The sequence below is a fragment of the Lepidochelys olivacea genome (genome assembly GCF_965140295.1).
Source record: "Lepidochelys olivacea isolate rLepOli2 genome assembly, chromosome: 16".
Classification (NCBI taxonomy): Eukaryota; Metazoa; Chordata; order Testudines; family Cheloniidae; genus Lepidochelys; species Lepidochelys olivacea.
The window spans coordinates 20,127,966-20,139,968 of record NC_140426.1 but is presented as its reverse complement, the minus strand read 5'-3'; the positions used below and the strand labels follow the sequence as shown (position 1 = coordinate 20,139,968).

Below are 12,003 nucleotides of genomic sequence, written 5' to 3'. Positions count from 1 at the left end.
TGGGGGCGGCAAAGGAAAGGACCCTTCCAAAATAAAAAAAGCTTGGTTCACACACCCCATAACCCTTCCTCAATGGAATAGCAGTTAACCCCTTCTGTGCCATGGGCTCACACCTTGTGCTCAGGTTACCCTACCTCCTGCAGTCACCAAACCCAGCCCTGCATGAAGACCCCAGTTTGGCAGCCAAGGGAGCAAGGCTCAAAGTGAAGCAGCAGTGAAAGTAGGGGAGTTGTCTGGATGTCTCGAGCATCCCCTCCCACATTTGTCAGCATGCCGGGCTCACATCTAGCCTCTCCCCCTCCTGCCACTCCACTCCTTTCAGCACTGACAGACCAGCAGTGGCAACTGAGTAATTTACAAAATGTGAAGGAACTGATGCAATGTGCCATGGCAAAGGGTGGGAGTTCTCTCCTGGGGGCCTATGCAACCACCAGGACAGAGTGTGGCAAACCTTTGAGAGCAAAAAGCACTCTAGCACCAAGTGGCATTCAGATACCAAGTCCCCATAAAGTTCCAAAGGTGCTACATTACTGAATCTCAGACTGACTAGAAACCCAGGCAGTCCCCAGCGCTACTCATCTACAGCTGTTAATACCAGAGTAGCACAATGGCAGATATTTTAGAATGCAATCCTTATAAGAGGGGGATAGTATGTGTTGTGCCCATTTACAGATAGGGAAAACTGAGGCAGAGAGAGGAAGTGACTTTCCCAAGGTCACAGAGCTGGAATTAGAACCCAGAGCTTTTTATCCTCAGTCCTATGCTCTAACCATCAGACCATGCTGATGCTTAGTGTTTCCACTATGCCAGCATGTCAAATCATAACAGATGCCCCCATTTTGACCACCCGAAGCGTGGAACCAATGATTGGATAATAACTATTATTGCCATTATTCACATCTGGTGCTTTTTCTTTCCTGAAAACCAAAGCAAATCATGAACACTTCAGGAATCATGCAACCATTAAAGTCATCACTAGTCAGACAATTGACATTAAACACAGTATGGGAAAAGTTTTGAACTCAAGGATGCTGGGGAAAATACCAAATCTTATGGAGCGTGCCATGGCCATCTTTAATGTTCATAAAGAAAAGACAAGACACCTCTCCAGTCTTTTGGATCATCTCTGAAAGACCCACACAGTAAACTATCGACCTGAGATGGATGAAGGGCTGATTTGAACCTGGGTGCTATGGCACCATATTTGTGACCTGACTCCCCTTTTCACACCAACATGACTCAGAGGAGAATCAGACCCTTGACGAGTTGCATGGAATACAATTTGTCAATAATGTAATTTTCTAGAGAGTGACACAAACAAGAAGAACTGGACTACATCAATTGCAAAGGGGTTACTTAAAAACCACTGACACTAAAGCCAACCACCCCATAATTCTTGGTTTATATGACGTCTTCCTCTATCAGCAGCTGTGGTCATTCCTCAGCCACTGCACTTTGCTACTCTAACTAGTGAGAGTAAACTCACGGTCGGGATAAACTCCTAAGACTAATGCAGCTAATGTTCACAATGCAGTAATTGCCACGTATCTCATCCACACCTTCCAGCTGATTTCCTCCAAGATTAACAGTGTGGAACAGCAGGAGCAGAAGCTCACTCACTGTAACACCCCTTGTGAAAACAGCCACTAGCCTCTTTTTTTACCATTTCCTCCTTTGACAAAGCAGCTTTGGGATGTCCCTTCTCCAGGGGCAAGCTGCCACTGAATGAAAGGAATGGGTGCTGTCCCCTGGGCAGGTTCTGAACTGAGTTGCCAAGTGGTTTTTGAACATTCTCAGACAATGACCTTGAACCAGCAATGCCCTTAATCCATGAGTGCCCTCCATCCATGTTGCACCATTCCCGTCGATACCGGTGGGAAGTGGGATTGCACTTTGAGGGCATTATATGGCCTTGGTTGTTCCAAGAATAAGCAAGAGTCCGAGATGCAAAAAATTAGAACAGAAGTGGAATCATCATCAGCATTTGGTTTTCACACCACAAACTCTCCAGATTCAGTGTATATCCCAAGATGATCCTAGGAGCGCAGTCTCCAATGTGAGAAAATGCGGCTCCTCTTATACATTCAGCAACCGCTCATGGACAGACTTGGGCATGAGAACCTGTTTTTGTTGACAGAAGGAATGCACGGTGGGACTCCGTGGTTGTTAAGTGCTAGCTATATTAAAAACCTCCACCAAGACAGCTAGCAGGATAGCAATGAGCATCAGTATAAGAATCTACATCTATAGGATGGATAGTTAGATAGTCAATAGATAGACACGAGACAGGGTATCTCCTCTAGATGTTAGAACACAGATTAGGGCATTTTCAGATCTATGAAATAGTGTCTCATTTGCAATGTGTCTGAATTTCAACAATCAAGAGTTTACTATCAATCATGTTTATTACAATAGTGCCTAGGAACCAATCAACAGCACAGTCCCATTGTGGTAGGTGCTATACAAATACAGAGTAATAGACAGTTTCTGCCCCAAAGACCTTACAATCTATGCCAGCTGACTTCTCTGCTTCCACCCAGTCCAACTTCTCTGCTTGGACGCTGTCTCAAGAAGCCTTCTCTCAGTTAACAGGATTATGATCTCACTTATGCATCAGTGGCATAACGACAATGCAACTGAGAAAAGAGGCTGGTTCAGAGACTTAAGAATAATGAGGCAGTGCTCCAGTATTTGTATTGTCAGATCTTAGAGCCCATAATGGTGGGAGCTGTAGAAGAGCCTAAAAGAGAAGGATGGATGGATTTATGTTTGAAATCAAAAATGTTTCACAGACGTTGAGTATTTGTCCTTTGATCTCAGTGCAACTACAGGGCATGAAAAAGGGAATAAATGCTTAAGAAAGGGATATCAGGCTTTTCTTTTCCTCCTTTCACACCAGGTTTACTCCACGAGATAGATCTGCAAAAGTTAGCAGCCTTTCAATAACTTCAGTGGACCAGGAGTGAAAATGAATAACCGATATGGCCATGCTGAGATGGCACATTGACTTCAATGGAGCTACCTCAATTTATCCCAGCAGTCGGGATTTCAGTGGTGTTACCTGCAATTCACGCTGGGGAGACCAGAGAATTGGACTCCTAGCTACAAGACTGGCGAGGGGCCAGGACTCAGCTGGTGTACCTCAGCAGAGTTGCACTGAGGTCAATGGAGCCCTGTTGATTCACACCAGCTGAGGAGCCAACTCTTGCTTTCTACAATTGAAATTACAGCTAGGAAAACGCAACATCCACCTTCCTAGCAAACGCGCACCTCCTCTGTAGCCTTGCTTTTGCCTTCTGAAGTCAGTGTCATTAATCTCCAAAATGGCCAGCAAGATGGCAGCCCAAAGCTTTGTTAAGCACCAGACCTGTCACCCTCAGTGGTAATGCCAAGTGAAACCCTGGCACTTCCATCCCCTCTGTTGCTGGCTGCTCTGAGGAAGACTGGTCCTTTTCCGCTGACAAAGAGATGAGCCGTTTCATTAATAAGCCTTGGCTCCTCCTAACCCATCTGATTACAATCTCACTACTAGGATCTGTGCTCATGTTACATAGTTGTCTCGGGTCTATTTTCCTTTCTCTTTAAATCCCCACTTATCTAGTCTGCCACGTAAATTACAAAGTCTCTGACTGTATTTTGAAAATAAACACAGGTGGGTGAGTCGTGGAAATCACATGGGATAACTGTTGCAACCGGGGGCTCATCTATAGAGAGGAAACCTCTTGTACACAAGCCTTTAAATCTTCTTGCTGGGACTGAGCCAACGAAGTCGATGGAAAAGCTCCCCCTGACTTCAGTGAACTTTGGATCAGGCCCCAGGAGTGTGTATTTTTCAATCTGCCTTTCCAAATGTGCATGCTACTTCCTGATCACTATGGGCTAGATCTTCATTCAGTCTTTACCGGGGCTAAGGCTCCCTAAAGGGCTATGCAAAGGGCTGAAGAGGATCATTTGACCTTATATTATGGAATGCAACTGTAAATTACAGCCAAGCAAAGAGCAGGCAGATTCCCCTCCCACCATCCGTGCCACACCCCTGTGGCAATTAAGGCAATTGCTTGCATGGGAGACGTAATTAGATTAGGAAAGTATTTAGTCATTTTTAACTGTTCTGCTGGGGTGGTTTGGCTCCCTGATAGCAGCTATACTGGCTTATCCTTTTTGCAGCTGCTTTTAATAGAGAGAGGAGCAGAGTGGTCTAGGAGCTAGAGTCCTGGGCTGGGAGTCAAGAGATCTAGGTTCTGTTCCCAGCTATAATGTGTAACCTTGGGCGTATCATTCCACCTCTCTGATTCTCCTCCCACCCTTTGTCTGTCTTGTCTAGACTGTAAGATCCTTCAGGCAGGGGCTGCCTCTCACTAACTATATGTACTGCACTAAGCATAATGGGGCGAGTAGCTACTACTGAGATGATAATAATGCGTTTACAGGCAACCAGGTTTTTCTTCTAAATGAGGAGTCTTGACAACCTTAAGTATCAAAGAGAGCGGAGACAGCACCCTGTGATCTCCTTAGCCCTTCCTTTCGCTCTGCTGCCATCTGAGAGCCAGGGAAGGATTCACAAGGAATGAGTTGCCTCTCAGTCATCGTATGAGGCAATAGGAATTTTAGTATGTTCCGGATCATCCCAGGTGCGTATTGATCATTTGAACATTATTGTTCTAAGGGAAAACTCCAATGGACTAGAACAACGACAGAGACACAGAAACATGATTCATCCTGAAAAGGACCAGCTGGGAGATTCAGGCTGAAGCTGGGTTCGGATTCTCTGCTTGACCCCCACTCCTGCACCCCAATGGTCAGAACTGGGGCTCAGCTGCACTAAGCACTGCTCAGACAATAGTTTAAGACAGAGTTCTTGGGTAATATTTGTCACAGTCGCCTAGTTGGTGTAGGGACATGCATCTCATTTTCAAATGACTTGGGCACATAGGAGCCTAAATCCCGTTGGCTTGCAATGAGACCTATGCTCCTAAGCCACTTTAGAAAATGAGAATTATTCTCCTAAGTCACTTGGACCCTTTTGAAAATTATACCCCTTATCTGGAAGCACTTATACTGTAAATAGATGAGCTAGACAAAGGACAGATTATTATCCCCATTTTACAGATGGGGAACTGAGGCACTGGGAAATGAAGGTCCCATTTCCAAACGTGCCTAAGTCCTATTTTCAAAGGCACCTAAGCAAGTTGCCCCCAGTCATTGGGGAAGAGCTGCAAATAGAACCCAGAATTCTTGAGTCCCAGGCAAGATGATCCTTCTGCTGTGCTTTCGATTTAAGCTCGCCTGTTTAAGTAAAACAGCAGATACACGTTTCTGTGAAATCCCACCTGTAGCGTTCCTGAAGGAGATGGAGCCAAGGACATCCATCCGCAGCCTTCCCTTCCCTTTACTGTAACGGGGAAAGCCTAATAGCTGTGCTGTGTCTTTAAGAGGTGAGGAGGGAAGGTCTACAGTTAGTTTGCCAGGGTCACATGTTTCGCAGCTGCAGCCTGGCAGTGATTTATAAGGCCCTGAAGTTCATCAGAGGGAAAAGTACTTTCCAGACGTCCTTTCCCACCCCCCACCCCCCTTCCTCCTCAGCACAGAGCTCCCCATGGCCAAAGCCATTCTGAAAACCAAAGGAACTGTTCATCATCCCAATGTGTTATTTCCCCTGCTACTGCCCCTGCCACCGGGCACCCCCTTCGTCTGCACACTAAGAAAACATCCTCTCACTTACTCAAGTCACTGACCCACCAAACAGCAACCCATTAATAAGGGGCAGCTCAGATCTGGCTACTTCTTGAACTGTGGCTGTCCAGTAAGCCTTCCCCCGCCCCCTCACACCCAGTCCCCCTGGCCAAAATAAACCACATAAACAAAACAGATCTCCCCGCCCCCATGCCGCCACCGCTCCACCCCCTTTACACCGTCCTGCAGGGAGGTTCAAAAGTTCACGATTTTCACATTTCCCTAACGTTATTTCAGGAAATTGCTGGGGAAAGGAAAGAATATGCTGCCTACAAAATTTAATTCAGAGGTGGAGCTTTGTTCAGCGAGTCTGCACTTGGCAAACTGGGCTTGGCGTGGCAGTAACTCAGAAAGCACATCAGCTGTGCAGCACTGCCTCCCGAAATATACAAGGCCTGATTCTCATCATCTCATGCCATTTTTACACCAGGGTATCACCACTGGCATCAGTGGAGTTGCTCCTCCTTGATACGGGTGTAACTGTGATCAGAATCAGGCCTGAGGTTCCCTTGCTAACATTCTGAGAGAGAAGTAGCAAACAATGAATATATTGTAATGAGGCGTTTGCTTGTGTCTGTCTGGGAATGGGTCTAAATGTAGCCAAATCTCCCCTACTCAAAGCATCACTGTCTCTATAATTTTATCCAACAATAAACGATAGATAGATAGATCCAACCCCAAAACAATCTTCCCTGAATGTTGGAATGTTTCGATCCAATTCCACATTTTGTGCCTGGCTCCTATCTCTGTGAAGATTCACACTAGTTTGAGTCAGGATCCAAACTCTGTGGCTGACTCCATTTCTATACTGGGCAAAACCAAAATGTTGGATTTCAATGCTCCAATCTTTCAGAGAAGTTGGGATCTGGAACAAGTTAAGTTGAAACTTGGGTCCCAATGTGCAAAACTTGGCCATTTCAGAACATTCCCAGGGCGTCATTCAAACATTTCCTTCTGTTTTGATCTGTATATTTTTCTCCCTTTCCCAGGGAGTTTAAGTGTGACTTTCAAAGTTGCTGAGTCGCACCTGGCTTTGCGTCCAAGCTACAAACTTTGCATTGTATTGCTAAAGATTCATGGGAAAAGATCATAAAGTGACCCAAACTTTTCACTAACCCAACCTTGGGTTTGTAATGAAATATGAAAGCAGGCAATTTTCATGTGGTTTGGGGGGGTTTTTTTTCTTGCAACCATTTTGTGTAGCATCACTAGAGACAGAGGCTGAAGTTGAATTACACTATGGTGTGTCTCTGGGAGCGAGGAATTAATATGCTAGAACAGTATTAAATTGACAGATTGGTAGCTTTTATTTGAAGCCATCTAGCTAGCCTGGAGATTTGCATGGAACTAACACGCTGGAAGAGTCCTGCTTGGAATGCACTGGGTCTTGCATAAACCTTGGAATGGATGCCTTCCCTGCTGTAATTCCAGCGTCACTTTGGATCAAAAGAAAGGATATTTCCAAGGTGTTTACACTTGCAGCAAAATGGAAAACCACAGAGCAGACAATCCCTGGAAGCAAAGCTTTTTTGCACAGTGCTTTTGGCTCCTTTTGGCCCAATGTAGTGGTAACTAATGACACCATGGGGAGACCATTGAGCAAGGTTCTGACCATGGAACCTCTGTGATCAGAGAGTCCCTAGTAAGACTTGTAGTTTGTTTGCTCCGTGTCCCCATTCTCCTGTAGGAGCTGCACGTCATCTTGCAGCCATAGGATTCCCACGATGCACCATCTCCCCTCATCAAGAGGGGAATCAGTGGTGCATCGTGGGAGATGTAGTCTGACCAGGGAACCCAGGCTATAAAGAAGAATGAGAGTAAGAGCTGCCCAAACGACCACTCTTATGAGTCACCACCATTGCATTTCCAAATTATTATATTTCAGTTTTCAGCCAAAATATTTCGGTTTTCAATTTCTGGCCAAAAAAATCAAAATTTCCCATGGAGGGAAAAAACTCCATTCAGCTTTAGTGCACAGCTTCCAAGGCTGAGACCTTTCCCTTTTGGGAGCAAACTGAAAGGTTTGTGGCCATAGGTGCAACCACACCAGAAAGGACAGGGACAGGGAATAAAACCAACACATAAGGCTTCTTTTATAGCATTCACCAGTGGAGCGTCACCCTTGGCCATTCAGGGCTGGCTGGTGCACAGCCATTGCCCATCATGCCGAACGACAGGTTTGGTGCTGCAACTTTACAGCCCGCTCTGGAAAGCATTAGAAAGGAATCGCACCCCACGCCCTGACTGACAAGGGTGCCCAGAGGAGGTCAGTGTGGGGGATGATGGGATTGGAAACTTGCTACCAATCCCTCACCCAAGCTTGGAATTAAAGATGGACCTGCAAGTCAGTGGGGTTTGGGGAGCTGGGCCCATTTTAGAGAATGGTCTGGATTTACACTTCCATGCGGTTAAAAGGGGTGGTTTGGACCAAAAGTTGCTGGTCGCATTTCTGCCTGGACTAGAGGTTCATATGCTGACCAGAATGAGAGGGGTTCTTATATTCCAAACGGAAACAATAGACCTGAAACATGGGTTTCTGTTCATACAAATACATGCACTTGCAAACTCTACAAGCATGATTAAGAAGGGTCATTGAAAATCAGCAACATAAGCCTCACCGTAATTGATTTCCTTGAAGGAATGTGATTCTCACTGATTAGTTCTTTCGACGTATCAATGACCCTGCAGGCTCGTGTTAACCCCTTGCTTTTATGCTTGAAAAACGCTCAACGTTTGGCTTTTCAAGGGTTATTTGCATAAGAGAAAAAAGAACAGGAGTACTTGTGGCACCTTAGAGACTAACAAATTTATTAGAGCATAAGCTTTCGTGAGCTCTTTTTATCCCAGCTTCTGCCCATCAGCAGATCTGTACACCCCTATATATACCTCTGTTAATGCACCCACAAGGTCTCTCTTTATTCCATTCCTGGAGCCGCAATACAGCTCTGCCGAAGCTCAACCCCGATGGCAGCACCCTGTTGCTATTCAGTACCCTACGCGCCACCCAGCTCAGTCTGTCTGTCTCACTCTTTGTGTATTTCTAAAGCCACCACTGCCATAGTATCTAAGCACTACCAGAAAATCTGAGACCCATTTCACACAGATTTATGGTTACATTGCAAACAAGTTGAAATTTAGTGGCTTTTAATGCAAGACCAGGAGAAAACTGGTGGTTTCAGATGAATTTTTGCCTTGAGTTTTTGGGGTTGTTCAAAACCAAAACTTCAGAGTTTCAAACACACACGAAGTGAAAACAAAGAAAAGATCTGCACAAACTCCAAGTGCATGATGCAAACTTTGTGAGCACATCGCCATTGGCGAGGAAAAGGAAAAGTGTCTGATTTTTTTCTCTCTCCTTATGTCTATGCTGAGACCACAACATGCAACTTAATAAACAAAAGAAGCAACTCTTCGATACACTAAATTCATTTCGTAGGCTGCCCAGCCAAAACTAAGGTTTTACAGTCTGCATTACATAAAGATGCTTATAAGCTGGTTGGAGGAAAGTGGCAATTTTCCCCCTGCAAAAACGTTATTTAGAGCTTTTCTCCAGCCGGCAGTTGTGTGAAAACAATTAACAACACCAGAAATACAGGAGTGGGAGGACCAGTAACAGGGAGTGGGGTCACTCTTTGGAGCACGGTCCAGGCCAGGGAGTCACTGAAAGTCATTCATAGCTGAGCAATAATAATAAGGCTGTCCATTTGTGCTGTGGAATTTTTGTTCAAGACACCTGGATTCGTCAGTGATCAAGAGTAAAAGTTTTCAAAACCACCAAGAGTCAAAGCCCCATTTTCAAAAGTGCCTGCGTTACTTTTGAAAATGGAACTCGGGGTTCTAAGTCACTTAGGAGCTTTTGAAATTGTGACCCCCTGTCACAAATATTAAATAAGCCCCTTAAAACCACAGTGCCTCCAGCTACAATCAATGTTCTGTATTATTTCCACTGTTGGCTCCTCAGGGGCCTCTGTGCATAGGTGCTGACTTTTATTTTCCCCGGAGGTGCCTCCCCTCCAGGCCCCGCCCCCACTCTGCCCCTTTCATGGCCCCGCCCTCACTCCTCCTCTTCCCGCCCCCACTCTGGCCCCTCCCCGAGGCCCCCACCTGCTCACTGCTCTTTGCCATCCCTCAAGCCCCGCCCCGAGCTGTCATATTTTTCCCCTGTGTGCTCCAGCCCCAAAGCACCCACGGAGTCAGCGCCGAGGCCTTTGTGAAATGAGTTTATGGTCTCAGCCCTTCTGCTAGAGGGCAGGTGACTGTGTTACAAAATCACCTGCTCCAACTAGTGACTTTACTGGCAGCATCCATGATGAACCAAGAGGTAAATGGGGCAGTTGAACGCTGTACATCCCAACCACTCCTACAAAGGCACTTGTGGGTCCGGGTCCAAGGCACATTGTCGGGATGCAGAGTGAGGGACAGTAGCACACACACAGCTATCCGCTGAGTTCACTGTTCTCCAGCAATAAAACAGCAAAATAAGAGCTGAAGATCAAAGTAGCAATATAGAAGTGAAGGGGACCTTTTCCTAATGTAGCCCTGTCCCAGGCGCACAGGAGGTCAATGCCACATAGCGATGCACATCTGGGACCTATCCCTTCCATATATCACAGAACACACACCGCCTAGGCTGATGTGCGTCTCCGTTTGGATCTGGCATTCCCAGGGAAACATGAGCTTCAAGCTTCGCTATTGATTTGTGCTCATGACTCATTTTTATAACCTGGCCAGCACTTTCCCTGACGACTGTGACTAATTTCACTTCAACATGCGGAAGAGGTCAGAGCATTTAACTCCTTGAGAACACAGACCCGGGCCCTTGCTGTTGGATTGACTATGCTGAAATTCCCTTCTAATTCAGAGGGCTTTGGACCCCCAGAACAAATATTCACCCAACAGTAGGAGGGGGTACTGAGGAAGGGTTGATCCTCTGTAATTTACCATAACGCACCCCAGAATCACTCAGATGCCACTCAAAGCAACTCAATCATGGGCATCTTAGTTTTGTACCGCACGGTTCCTTCTTCTCAGCCCTAAGCCACTCTAACAGAAAAGAAGAACCCATTAGCAGTTGTGATCCATCCTTCCTATAGAGATAGGGCAGGAGGAAATTGACTCCTCCTGGTTGCACAGATAGATGAGAAATGTCTCAGTGTTTTCCCCAACAATTTAAGCCAAACCAAACTATCTCCCCATCCTGTTTCTGTGTTCCGTTACCTGCTGAACTTGGATTGCAAGTTCTTTGAGGCAGGGACCATCTTTTGGTTTTGTTTGTACAGCAGCTAGCACATAGGGGTCCTGGTCCACCACTGGGGTTCCTAGGCACGGCCGCAATACAAATAATAAGTGATGATAAGCAAAAGGAGTCAGTCTGTTGAGAAACTAATTTATTTAAGAATCTGACGAGCTATAATATCTAGCTCTTACAGAGCACTTTTCAAGGCTAGATCTCAAAGCACTTTATAAGAGAGGTCAGTAGCATTATCCCCATTTTACAGATAGGGAAACTGAGACACAGGGCAGGAGGTGACTTGCTCAAGGTCATCGAGCTGGCCAGTGGCCAAGCCGGGAATAAAGCCCAGGTTTCTTAAGGCCCAGTGCAGTCCTCTATCCAGTAGACCGGACTGTGCCCCCTAAGGCCCACTGAGTTTAGATCAGGTGCCTTTCCGTTGACCTCAACAGGCTTTTGATCAGATTCTAAATAAATAAGACAGCTTTTATATAAAGTGACATTTTCATAAGTATTCAGCACATACTGTTTACTCATTTATATAGACATCTGGGATTAATAAAGGGCTACAGTGTATGTAATGCTACACATTTACATGGCAGGGCAATATGTCAGTCTAGTATTGATTCAGTTATGTTCAGCCTTACAGCCACTCGCAAATGTCCTCAGGTCAACCAGCAGGTGTGTCCCTTACCTCTGTCTCCAGGAATGTATAATGGATAAACCTGTGCAGCCAGACAAGTCTTAATGAACTTGTAGCTAACTCATGCCTCCTGATCTCTGGCCCAGACGAAATACAATCCTGGCAGATTGTGCCTTCTTCAATATCTGGCCAACCAGAACCTGAGGACCTGATGTTCCTGTGAGACAAGGGCTGATAACAGCATCCATCTCTCAGCAAGTGTCAGGCTCACAGATCTCTTATCATGTAGTGCTTCCCCGAGAGTGCGAACAATACCCATTGGAGTGCTACAGAGGACCCAATGAGGCATGGTGAAGAGTCTCAAGAGGTAAGAAGCAGATTGCTTCCTCACCCACAC

General features: G+C 45.8%; 1 protein-coding gene across 3 annotated transcripts in view; it reads right to left on the bottom strand.

The window, feature by feature from the left end:
* The window catches only part of RXRA (retinoid X receptor alpha), a 225,121-nt gene that overhangs the window by 101,112 nt on the left and 112,006 nt on the right, over positions 1 to 12,003 (bottom strand). The gene's annotated exons all lie outside the window — the stretch shown is intronic.